Source organism: Oreochromis niloticus, linkage group LG13 (genome assembly GCF_001858045.2).
Source record: "Oreochromis niloticus isolate F11D_XX linkage group LG13, O_niloticus_UMD_NMBU, whole genome shotgun sequence".
Classification (NCBI taxonomy): Eukaryota; Metazoa; Chordata; class Actinopteri; order Cichliformes; family Cichlidae; genus Oreochromis; species Oreochromis niloticus.
Window position 1 is genome coordinate 14,220,898 of NC_031978.2, and position 13,036 is coordinate 14,233,933.

At 44.4% G+C, this 13,036-nt stretch overlaps 1 long non-coding RNA gene across 3 annotated transcripts; it reads left to right on the forward strand.

Moving 5' to 3' along the window:
• Positions 1-431: 431 nt before the first annotated feature.
• On the forward strand, positions 432-11,610 carry LOC106098250 (uncharacterized). 3 transcript variants are annotated; one of them, XR_001224404.2, is made up of 5 exons: positions 432-563; positions 2,522-2,627; positions 4,646-4,719; positions 5,291-5,547; positions 11,318-11,610. It is a non-coding gene; the product is annotated as an uncharacterized LOC106098250 (long non-coding RNA). The 3 variants fall into 3 exon arrangements; XR_003213545.1 differs by lacking the exons at positions 2,522-2,627; positions 11,318-11,610 and adding an exon at positions 8,133-8,240; XR_003213546.1 differs by lacking the exons at positions 432-563; positions 2,522-2,627; positions 11,318-11,610 and adding exons at positions 3,149-3,177; positions 8,133-8,240.
• The last annotated feature ends 1,426 nt before the right edge of the window (positions 11,611-13,036 follow it).

The following is a 13,036-nucleotide window of genomic DNA, read 5'->3' on the forward strand; positions in this document are numbered from 1 at the left end:
TCCTTTATTTTTGACACTCAATAAGGGAGACATCAGAGCTCAGATATCTTTGCAGTAATGAGTGAACTTCCTCTGTGTCAGTGTTTTTCTGCTTCAACCATGTCATAATACCAGGCCCCAGAGAACAGCGCAGCGTACACTGTAATGATTCCTGACTGCTTCTAATTTTATAGCAAGGCAATGACTCCACACAGCACAAAGTTTGAGAACAAGTCATACAATATAATGTCCTTAGAAAGGTCTCGGTCACTCTGTTATGGTCCTCCCAACCCTCTATTTTCAATAGAAGCAGCAAAAGTGGGGTACTGCCCTAAATCTTGGCCAGAGCTGTTTACGATAATAACTCTGAAGAGTGATAGCTGGTTCCGCAGCGCTGGCGATTTCTGTGGCCGCCTATATCGATCGGGGGGTCCTAATGAGCAGCAGCGGAGCTGTGGCTAATGGTGTTGTGTCTGGTGTCCGTGGTAAACGCCCACGTTGAGATTATCATTCCCAGGGGGGACTGAGAAAGGTTTTGCCAGCCCAAGCCCTCGGGGTGTGAGCGACACACTTCAGGGGTCAAGGTAAACTATCAAATGAACAGCCAGGCCTTTCCCTTCTTTGCTTTGAGTACTAGGCTATACCATACTACACTCCTACTGTTACACTTAAGTTTCCGTACAGACCTGTGTGATCCAAAGTCAGAACCACATGCATTCCTTAAGATTTGTTTTACTTATTTCAGTTCAAACACAAGAAGAGATTATAATCTCACCACCCTGTTGCAACCATGCTTTATCGCTTCAGTTCTTTGTCTCATTTCTCTACAGTAGTTGTAAAAAGCAATTACTGGGGCATTGATAGAGACTTCACCAAACTGCCTAACTGTTATTAAGAGACCTGAAATGAGACCTGGCTTGACAGACTGATAATGGCTTATTTGACTTCAGAGATCGCCCTGGCACAAACACTCTAGCCCCTTCAGATACCCATGGCAGTCATTGTCCTTTGCTATGCACGGCCATTCTGGCAGTCTTGAGTGACATCCAACAAGTTCAGCAGATTCCGAATGTAAGTGCACACCAGACAGTACGTAGTATCTTCAAAGAAGGAGCTGAAACAGTCCCATTGTAATGAAGGGAGGTGCTGCTCCCTTCATAAACCTGGCTTGGAAATGAAACCTGCTGTCTGCTCACATGTGGGAAGGGGAAACTCTTTAAGCTATGTGGACAATTAAGTTGCGATAAAAGCGCAGCAAAAACGCATCTTTATTACCGCAACCACCTTGTTGATTCCACAGACATTCCTCTGTGGATTATGCTTGATGGTATTCAGCTCAGGGTGCGTGCAGAGCATTAGTAGGGCACATTCTAATGAAGTCAAACCAACACGCGGCACCTCTCAGAGTCATGCCCTGTTTGGAGCCACACTTCCATGTCCTGGCAAATGCTGAGCATGTAAAACAGAACTGTCAATTATTCAACACGAACACGAGGATGTATGGAGTGACACGGGGGGTGGACAGGGGCCGACTAAGCCTCGGGCAGATAGGGGGTACCACTTTGATGTGAGTGTGTGGGCCTGCAGAGTTGAGCAAGGTGCACTGGGTAATCTGCTAGAACACACCCATCCCACCTCGAGCCCCAGCGCTACTTCATTTTTCTTTCCCCTCCCTCCCAATGCCGAGCCTCTCCGCACCCTTTATGTCCTGCCCCGTTTTCCCCTCTGACACGCGCTCCCTCTCTCGCTTCATCCCTGCTTTGCACAGGCATAAACAAACCCATGTGCAGACGCACAAGCGCACACGCACATGCAGCGCACGCACATGTGCGTACACACATGTAGCGACATGAAAGCAAGCCCCCTTTGTTCATTAACCAAACAAGAGCAGGCAGCACTTGTTACAGATAATAAAGTTGTGAATGGCTGATTTTTGGGGAAACAGCGTTGTTGCAGTGTCACAGGAATGGCATTACTCATTTATACAATGAATACTAAAAGTTCCTCTCTCTAGAGTCTCCTCTCGTAGTCATACAATAGCAAGCTTAATTACATTAAGTTCTGAGAAGAGAGAAGTTAATGGATGACATTTTGCTACACCATGAGTGCTCCTTCCAATAACAATAGAAACCCAAATAAGACCTAATTAATATGCATAGCAGAGCCAATGAACTTAATTGTCAAGTTGCTTTTATCAACCTGTCAAAGGATTGACAATTAAAACAGCCTCCGTTAAAACTTTAATGAGAAGCAAGTAGGATAGAGGGATGATGAGGGAACAAAAAGACGCAAGCTTCATCCGTCATGAAAGACGCTACAAGACAACTACCCATTATTATTTCCTATCAGGATAAAACTATGCAAATCATATTATGCATTTTTAAATAATGAGTCAATGAGTAATATTTAATTTATTACCTATACTCTTAGAATGAATATTTAACGCTGTTTTTAAGTTGATGAATTCATTAGATAATTTAGTGTTGAGTTGTAACAGGAAGCCTTTTTTTTCTTTCTTTCCTTTTTTTTTTGCTACTTACAGTGTCCTTCAGCATGTGTCAGTTTTCAAGTTCAACAAGTAAACTTCCTGAAGTCTTCTCTCAAGGAGGCCAGAGAGCCTCCTCATTTTCAGCAGAGCCCGAGCAGAGGTAAGGTCTGTACCTGAGCTCAGGCTAAGGCAGCATTTTGACTTGAGTTTTTATCCCAACATTGACACCAGCATGTCTATGTTTCAGAGGGGAGTTAAAACTGCTGACTCACTCCCAGTGCGCTGGTTGTTGTTCTCCCTTACAGATGTGACCGTTAATAGGCCTGCATCCATAATCATTAGTGTGTCTCAGTGCACAGGTACCCGATGGGCCCCATGCGTCTGCCATTTGGTCTCGGTTCACTGTGCTTGCCTGCAGATGTGAGCGAGACACACACCTGCTCAGGGGCTCTCAAACAGACCGGCGCCATCCGTCACAGCTCACGCTACACTCGCTCTGTCGGAACAAGGCCTTGGTTCCGGTCCAATGGCCCTCAGACTGTAGGTCAGTGGCCGTCTCTCGTGATGAACCCACCCTACCATGAATCATATTCTCTCGTCCCTTTATACCCACTCCACTCCATCCAACCCAGCCCTCATCGCCCCTGTTCATGGTTCGCTCTTTTCTCAAACAAGCACTCAAGCGCACTGTGATCGCCCAGGTGAGCCAGGTAAAGACAGCACCTTAAAGAGAGACATAAACTAATGATCATGTTTTCCCACATCATGCACTCTCTCTGCCCATAAGCCACTGTGCACTCAATAAAAAAAAAAAAGAAAGATGGGGGGGGGGAGAAAAAAAAAACTTTCGTGTGGGTCTTTCACGGGCATCAGGCCACGCTTCACACTACATTTGTTGATGTGTGCATGCATGTGCACGTCTCATGCCAGCCCGCCTCCCATCAAGTCCTAATGAGGCCAGCTGGCTCTGTGCTTGGACCAAACCAAACTGGAGAGACGGCACAGTCCTGGCTCTCTCCGCCTTGTACACCCCTCCTCCCAGAAGCCTCACGCCCACCCTCCCTCTCCTCCAGATATCTTGGAGAACCATGGACGGCTGAGCACACAAGGCAGATTTGGAAATGGCCAGTGTGTTTGTTAAAATCGACGATGTCTCCCAGATCCCTTGGCCAGGGCCTGAATTAGAAAGTCCACGGCTGCAACCCCAGACCTGCCTCCCTGGTTGCTTACCACTACACAGTTTTCTGCATCTACAACAGCAGTGATGTTGAGGTCTGCTGTGGAAAAGCGGAAAGGAGGAGATACCCTGAGGCATAGTCAAGGGAATATTCTACCTGACTATGGAAACAGAAACAGCCAATGTTACATATACCTACAGTAACTACAATAAAAACCCAGACAGATAAAACAGATCCCAGACAACATGTCATAATGTACTTTTTTAAGAAGCTAAAAAAATAAAAATCCAACAGCCACAGATTTAATTTTAAGTTTAGGGTTTGTAATTTCTTAGCTGCTGTCTTTTTTAATATTTTTTTAATATGCATTTTTATCTTATTATCGAGAAGAGCATTTGTTATTGGACTACAGCACTTAACTTCACTGCAGACTAATTAGAGCCATTTTACAACTATTATTGTTGATAAGGGCCAAAGAGGTCTGCAGAGAGACTTGTATTGTCCAGGCTATTTCTTGGCATGCAGTTATGTCCATGTGGGTGAGTAATTCTAGCTCCCTTGCAATGTCTCCTTGACAACTAACAATAATACACCTCCTCTTAATAGCGCAAGAAATCACACACAAGATGTGTAGAGGCACACTTGGAATGTGTGTGTGTGTCTGCTGTGTATCTGTATACGTGGACGCATTGGTCACACATGCATAATGCACCTTTACGTACACGCAAAAACACCTTCATGCAGTCAGACCTTAGATCGTGTTCACGACAGCAGCCTACATGTGAGTTTTTTTGCCCAGGAAGAGAGACTGGACCAGGGGGAACACCTTAACAGGTAGCCCTGGGGTGCTTAACATAGTCCGGGCAGCCAGGGGGAGAGAGTGGCTCTGGGAAGCCGTACCACCACTATCCTCTCTGTCCACTGATTATGAAGCAGGTCCCAGACGGGTGCCTTTAGGAACCCCCCAGGCTACTCACAGCCTCCTTCTCCTCTGTTACAGGATCTGTCGCTGGGGGATTCGACTGAAGTGTGAAGAGGGGTGTATGCAGGAGACATGCTGAGAATTCTAAATAGGTACGTGCTGATTTCATTTATCTCTGTGTAAAGTTTTGTTCTGGTTACAAATTTGATGAAAAAAAAAATTACAGTGTTCACCTCCTGTGTGGGATTGATTTCAGATCATTTTTGAATTCACTTGTGTATTCCCCAGGTGTAACTCTGCGTGTCTCAGCTGTTGATATAGTCAAACTCCAAACCGAAAATGTCTCGTGTAAGTGCTACAAAAGCTGTGAGGAAAAGGTCTCAACACTTGGGCTCAGCTATAACCCTGTCTTGAGTTATGATGACGTCCCAAGTTTGCAAAAGCCCTCTGGCTTCAACTATCTCTGATGTGTGTGCGTGTGCATGTATGTGTGTGTGTACGTGTGTGTAAAACTCCTTGCAAAGTCCAAAAAAGAAAGAAAAAAATCATAACTAATGAGCCCATTTAGCGCCCAGCACCTGACTTTGGCCCGTGATCTCCGGGAGACATTAGAGGCAATTTGCCATCGACTTCAGGGCTCTTGTCCCAAACGTTATCAATGAGCTTGTCAGGTAGAGACCTAACCTCCCTTTGTTTCCTCCCACACCCCCCTCTCTGCTCCAGTCCCCCAGCCAGCTCCCCGGGCCCCCGAAGAGGAACCAGCGGCATGATGTCACACACCTGTTTGGCTGGAGGCTGCGGCCCGGCGATGCTTGCAGCCGTGGGTGTCGCGCTGGCACCCCTCGGCCTCCCCCAACCCCACCTCACCCCACCCTTGTCGCTGCCTGCTACGCCCCGTGGATGTGTCAAAATGGCAGATGATGGTTGGGGTGTGTGCAGCTGCTTGGGAAGAGGAGTGCCAAGGGCGCTCATTTCCTGCGGTGAGTTTTAATTTGCTCTACCCGCGTCTTCTGAAGAACCCTACCCCCACCACACACACACACACACACACAGACATGCACACACATTCATCTATTCCTATAAACTTACCTCATGTTACACACACTTGCAATAAACACACATACTGTATACAAGTCTGCCACCACCCAAGGGGGCAAAAGCCCCACATGCCCAAATAGAGGTGAGTGCAGAGGAGGGGGATAACAGGATGGTGCCAGACTATAGTTTTGGAGGCACACTTTTCTTGAAACTTGCTCTGATGATCAAACCAGTGCCTGTACAAATCACTTTTCAGAGGCGTTCAGCTGGGTAAAAAGAGACAAGTCACAAAACCTGCGGATAGAATATGCGGCTAGCATTGCTACGCTATGCGAAGGGTCTGTGTCTCTTGACATCTGCTGTGCAGTTGTCACTGGTAACTTAAATCCCCATTGATCAGACAGCTAGAGTGAATTTGTGTTGCTGTTTTTTCCTAACTCCCACTTTGCCAACAAACCCATTTTCACACGGGGCACACGCATATACCTGACAGTTACACCCAAACAAGCCTTGCTGTTTACTTGAGAACAAACACATAGACGCCAACCAGCAAATCTATTCTCAATACACACATCACCCTAGACGTAAAGAGATTCAATTTTCGCCTACCGGGAGTGTTTCCATTTTTTTTACGCAACAATTTTTTTCTTTCTCTCCTGTGTCAAGACAGCTGCCTTTGATGTTAGCATCTAATATACAGGGCTAAAAAACTATAGTTTGCTGTGAGCTGACAGATAAAACAGTGCAAGACGCCATTACCCCGCAAAGCGGAATAATGAGGAGACCTGAACACACAGAAGACAGGAGCCCAGTTGAATTACCGTGGTCTCTCATCCAAGGTGGGAGCTTTTTGACAGCTTTCCAGGCAGCACAACACATTACCATACTGACGCTGCTCTGTAGTGCCAAAGAAAAGCTTTGATGAAAACATAACTGGGAAACTGGGAAATCTTTATATGTGTGTGAGTGCATTTGTGTGTGTAAAAGCACATGCATGCGTGCGCGTGTCTGTGTTTGTGTGCGTGCGCACGCGCGCGTGTTCTGCTCAGGCATGTCTATGCATTCATGTGCCATTCAGTGAGTGCGATTGTGCATGTCTGTGAGAGCCCGCGTGTGCGTAACAACAAAGACAGGACAACAATGGGAAACCAAGCAGTGTCAAGCTGCAACTTTATGTTCTCTAATTACTAAGTGGATACTGTATTCTTGAGTGTGTTCCTATTGGCTGAGATACAAGGGCCTCTTTTTTGATTTATATTCATGTTGATGATTCAGTTGAATTATCAAAGTATCAAACCCATCTGACAATATGTCTAAAAGAAATTCTTCAAGTGGAGCGTAATGCTGCCAAATTTATTCTGCCATTTCATTAATGTGGTTAGCTAGTTAGTTATCCATATTCTAACAGAGTAGGCTTGATGTTAGATCTTTGGCAAGGACACCCTGTACTGAGTTTTGGCACGGTACTGTGCCGCAGTATGCTGCTGACTCTGGGTCTTAACGACAGGCTAAACGAAGCGGGCGTTACGGCCCCCTGGATAGGTCATTACTCGTCCGTGGCCAAGAGCTAAACTGGAGCAGGGCTTTTTAAAGAGGGGAGCAGGTGTGTTTCACCATAGGGGCTGGAGCCGGCCCAAGACCAAACAGCCTTAACGGTCTTTATCTCCTTCATAATGAGGCCACGCTCTCCACACATCCGAACTCTGCCCACATGGGCTAATGCTGGAGGTATGGAGACCCAGCCCTCCCCCTGGTTAAATGGTGACACTTTCAAAATGACCCATGCCCCAAGCGATGGAGGAACAGTGGCATGTCATGAATGTCTATGGACAGAAAATGATAGGGGACTATGCCATTTAATTTGAGCTTGTTTTTTTTTTTTTTTAAGAATTTAACAAAGTTAATTAACAAAAAAAAAACCTCTGCAGAGGAAGAAATTAACTTTTAGTACACAAATGACATGCTGACCTTTTCCTGTTTAAAATGCTTAAATAACTGTACACTGGATAAGGGTTTCTCTGTATTCGTGTATGTGTGTGAGTCATCGGGTGTGTGTTTGTATGTGTGAGTAGCAGCGTACGTGAGTGTGTCTGAGTGGTATTGTCCCTCTCCTCTTTCACCTGTCTGAGTAGGTTCTCTAGTATGGTCCCTGTGCTCCCCACAGTCTTCTCAGCCCTGTCAGCCGAGTTGAACTTGATCAACATCAAACGGCATAGCATTCAAAAGTATTAGTGTTCTCTGTTGATGGGCCCACTTGCTATCACAAATCAGTCCCTGAGCTACTTCATTATTTATCTCTAATTCATCAGTGTTTTCTCCTTGCACACGGGCAGTAATGCACACACATACTCAATGTGAGCGCACACATGCACACACACGCAGGACCCACACTGCACATCAGCACATTAATCTCTGCTTACCTTCAACTGTGCTTTTGTTTTTGTGATACACGATGTCATCATGATTTAGCTACAAAAAAAATAATCATTTTTTTCTCTCGTTGTTTTTCCTTCTACCTTTTCCTCAGGTCAGTGCAAAGCCAAGATATTCCTGAGGACTGATTAGGCTCATGCTTGTACTTTCAAAATGCTGATTATTGCAGGGACCCGACAGGCCTTGTGTTTTTCTCCAAGCATTCTGGGGATGTGAGTCCGAAAGTAGCCCCATGGTGCCGTGACCCCTGACCTAGCGTGGGCGATCCCACCAGATGTGGAGTGTGTGCTGGGACAGTGGCGAGGGGCAGCTCGGTCTCACGCGGGGAGGCCCTGTCTCCCCAAACTGCCACAGAGAGCATGGCCAGAGGGGTTCTGTCAGCACCGTTATCAATCATACTCCCTCCCTGTCTCTCTTTCTCTTTCTCTACCACTTTTCCTCTCTCCCACTCTCTCTTTCACACTGTTTCCTTTTTGCACTGTCTCTCACTTTACCTCATTCTCTGTATTTCCCTGTTCTACTCTCTGCTTTTGTTTTTCCTCTCACTTTTTCTCTTAGCTCTCTCAGATATCCTCTTTTCCACTTAGACAACCAGCTCTTTCGTTTTCAGTCACATTCTGTACGTGCCTTCAGCTCCCCCCCTCCCTCACATATACACACTTTAACCTTCCTAGTGTGACTTATTTTTTTCTTTCTTTGCTCTCTAATCTGTTTCACCCCTACCATGCTCCAGTCTTAGTACAAACTTTTAGTTAAATTAAAAAAATGTTTTTTACTTGTCCTTTAAATTGACAAAGCAGATGCTCTGGAAGGACATGATACGTTGTTCCAACTTCAGCAGGAATAAATAGACCGTGATTTATCATGCCCAGGGAATAAAGTGAAGAAGAAATGGAGAAGTGGACAAAAGAGCAAATAAAAAGGACTAAAATGAGCATGAGAAAAAAATATAAAGGGCACGTAGAGGAAACGTTCACTTAGCTTAAGTTCGGAAAGAACTTAATTTTTAAGATTCTTGATGCTGTGTAATGGGAGCTGGAGGCAGGGGTTAAGGTTTGAGGAATGGATGCCAGTTCTCCCTGCCATCCGGTGTGAGGTGTTCTCTGACACATGGCACTTTGAAGGCCTCGGTCCCTCCTATCGCTGCTATCCTTTACATCTGCAATCAGGGCAAATGGGTTACAGCCAGCACAACAGACAACAACTAAATAAACAACATACCTGGGGTGGATCCCCTCCAATTCCGGACTGCCAGTCTGGCTTTGGTGCATTTTTAAAACATCACTAGGTAATTGAACTCGAATGTTCACACTGACACATTTGCATGGGGTAAAGGGGGGTTGGTGTAAGCAATGGAGCAGCTGGTACGCACCAGTACGACTCCGGCTCAACCAGTCCTTCTGACTTCATATGTAGCACTTAATTGGTTCCCAAGGCAAGAATGAAATATTTAGCTCGCACGTCCTTTAAAATGCGATTGATTTTGATCTGACAGCTGTGCCTGTCCCGCGCAAGGGAGTGAGAGAGAGAGAGTAAGAAAGAGAGAGAGAGGAAAGGAGAGGGTGAGGGCTGTCTGTTGCCTGAGAATAACGCGACAACACCCACTCACCCGTACACAAACACCAGTATATGACCACTGAATGTAAAGGATCACTCATGGATGCCATATGCTTTCAACTGAAGCCTCCTTTTAACCCCCCCCCTCTACCGTTTAACCTTTAAGATACAACAACCTTCAAGCTTTGGACGATCATGAGGAGAAGCTGCTTTTTTTTCCCTTTTTTTTAATCTCTGCATGTTCAAAGCATGGCTGCAGTATATAAAATGCATACTCTCTCGCTTCTGCATCATAAAAAATAATTAAATGAGGCTGTTTTTTTTTTTTTTTGCATGCTACACGAAAACTCAAAATTTTAAATAGAGCTTTAACACACTTGATCACACTTAGCAGTAACCTTCTACATGTAGGTACAGCTTTTACTCAGAAGTAATACTCTTACCAGACTGAGGCAGATATCCAATCAAATTGGATTAATGTCACTAATTATATGGCAGAACTGAACGATGCAAGGCGCTGGTGTGGTCACGCCATAACATGATAGAAATGCATTAAATGGAAACCTGCATGGGATCCATGGCTGGGAACCTCCCCCCTGTCAAATTGACTAAGCTGCAAATTACGTACAAACGGATATATCCTTTATATAACAGCAGTGATTTTCTCCACTTTATCCTACCTGTCAAGCTCAGAACATCACAGGCTAATTCTTTATTAAGTGAAAGGGCATCGGGGACCAGATGATCCAATTTAAGTACATTGGGCAGAATAGAAGACTAATTAAAACCCATATTTTTACATTATTAATTTTGGAACTTCACTTTTAATGAATGTGAAATGACAGGCCTTCCATTTATACACACATACTCTTTGGGCTGCTCAACAAGGGAATAAGAGTTACGGGTATACTGGAGGGGCTAAGAAGAATTTTTAAGCATCCATGACAGACTTAATATCAAAGTTTAGACAAAGGTGTGCATAGCTAACTTCTGCATCATAAACATGGCTTTTAATTGAGTGTATAGGTTTAGTGCCTTTGGTTTATTTGGGTCTGCTGTGAAGCTTGAGACAAAAAGTAATCAGGACGTCTGTTGCCGGGGGTGCAACCTTGTCATTTAGCCCTCATTCCTCCTCTCAGTACCTGGAGAAAGAAAGAAAGAAAGAAAGAGAGAGGCACCTACATCCCATTTAATAATGTGCCCCATTTCCAGTCACCTCTGCTCAAAAGCAGTCCACTTTTTTAGCAGCGTCACCCTTAATTGTCCATCATGCCCTCTAATCAGAACATGACCCTGTTTTAGTGTTCACTTAATTATTATAAGGACTAGTATCGCGAAGGTTTTTTGCATGGTCTCCATTAGATTCATGCTTAAACATTAAAGACATCTTGTTCCACACTAGATAAAAAAAAATCGTTTGCAATGCATATTACATGTTGAAAAAGCAGCTAAGGTGAATGAGAAGCTGCTGTGTGAAAAAAAATATGAAAATAGGGAAGGTGGATCTTGTGTTTACCCTTCATAAAAACATTTCTTTCTATTCACATTTCATTCCCCACAGGCTAACACATCCTCACTTCCACAAATAGGCACAAGTCAAAGGGCAGTGAGTTTGTAAAATTGAGTCAAATATACAAAACAGCAGTATTTAATGGCGTTTCTTTTTTCACATCAAGTGACCCCTGCATGGAAACCGATCTTTTTTTTTTCCTCCGGTTTCAGGAAACTCTTGGAAGGCAAAAGCAACATCCTGAGTTGGTGAGGAGACAGGAGAGGTGCTGACATGCCGACAGGCAGGGGATCCTGGGAAAAGCCACAGACAGGAAGAGCCTGACTGACTTTGACCCCTGAGGTCAAGGCTGGGGGCTCGGCAACTGAAAGATGTTTCCAAGCCACACTCAGACTATCATAGAGTTTTACAGGAAATAGCTTAGAAATACTGTACGCTGTGAAATGTGGGAGATCTTTTTATTGCTTGCTCTTTTGTTTTGCTCTCTGTGATATAAAATGCATTTTGGCCCTGAGCTATATTTGACTTATTTGTTTGAGGGTTACCATATGTAATTGAGTTGAGCTCTAGTCTATTTGTTTTCTCTATAATGTGAAAAACTACATTCATATATATATATATATATACGTCAAAATATATAGGGGTTTTTTTCGTCTGTGAATTTGCAGTGACTAATAGAATTACAGCTAATGGGGAAGGTGGAGGCTGGGATAAAAGCTTAGTGTTACTACAGTGCTCCAGTTTCTGACATGTGTTTTGAATATAGAGAAGTTTCTCTACTTTTTAGGCTTTGTGCCGTGGGTCCCCAAAGACCCTTTACAGTTAAATCAAATTGGGTGAAAGAAGATTGTCCTTTTCTCAGTTTCACAGAAGCACCCATAAATCAAGGCATCCATCGTTTGTCACACCTCTGTCTCCCAGCTCGTTGCTCAGGCCCACCGCGTTCAACTCTGAGTTTTTACGGCACAAATGTATCCATCAACCCCACCGAGTGGCCGCCAGCCGCCAAGCCGCCTCAGCGATCGATGGGTGCGATGTACCCTCCCTCTCGGCCTATGTGGAGCTCTCGCTGCGTGGGAAGGGGTAAGAGGAACCTCATTTTAGCTGGTTTTAGCCTCGGGCCACTACTGTGATTTTACCCCATGCTCCTGGCCTGACGTCATTAAAGATGCATGATGATGGATACCGTGAAGTCAACCTCTCCGAGGGGGTTTTGAGGTGGAAGAAAAAAAAAAACCTTGCTTGTTTTTCAGATCACACTAAGAATAAATCAAGACTGTTTAAATGTAGAGGTTGCAACTGGATGCATGTGACTAATCTTTCAATGCACATCAGAGGAGAGAGTAGTAAGGTATTTAATGGTGAGGCGTGTTTTGACCAGTTGGTGGTGCTCCTGTCACAGTAAATTCACAAGCTTGGATATCTCTGTGACTCGCATAAATACACTCTCGGCAGTTTCCAAACCGCGTTGGAAACACAAAACACAATGATGCAAATTTAGATTTTTAGAGCAAGACATGTTTGAGAAATTGTTTTTCCTTTCGCCTCTTTTGCAATAGAAACTTGTATTTGCTGTTGCTAATTTTAGAAGTCTTTCACACCCACTTTTCATTAGCCGATACACGTCTTCCCCTCCCACTACATGTACATGTTTAAGATGATGGAAGATATTCATGAAGTCCCACTACAGCGCATTTTGCAAAATTAAGAAAAAGTGAATGTATGTATGCTCAGTATTTTCAGATTTAGAATTTCAGTGCAGCATTAACATGTTTTTAATGGTTAATGTTGCTCCATATGCACTGTATGCCTAATCTTGATTTTCTACTTGATGTATGTGAGCTTCTTAGTCCAACGCAAGAAATGTGGTGAAATTGTGTGTGTGTGTGTTGTTGATTCATGGCAACAGAGTGTGTGTGTGTGTGTCATTT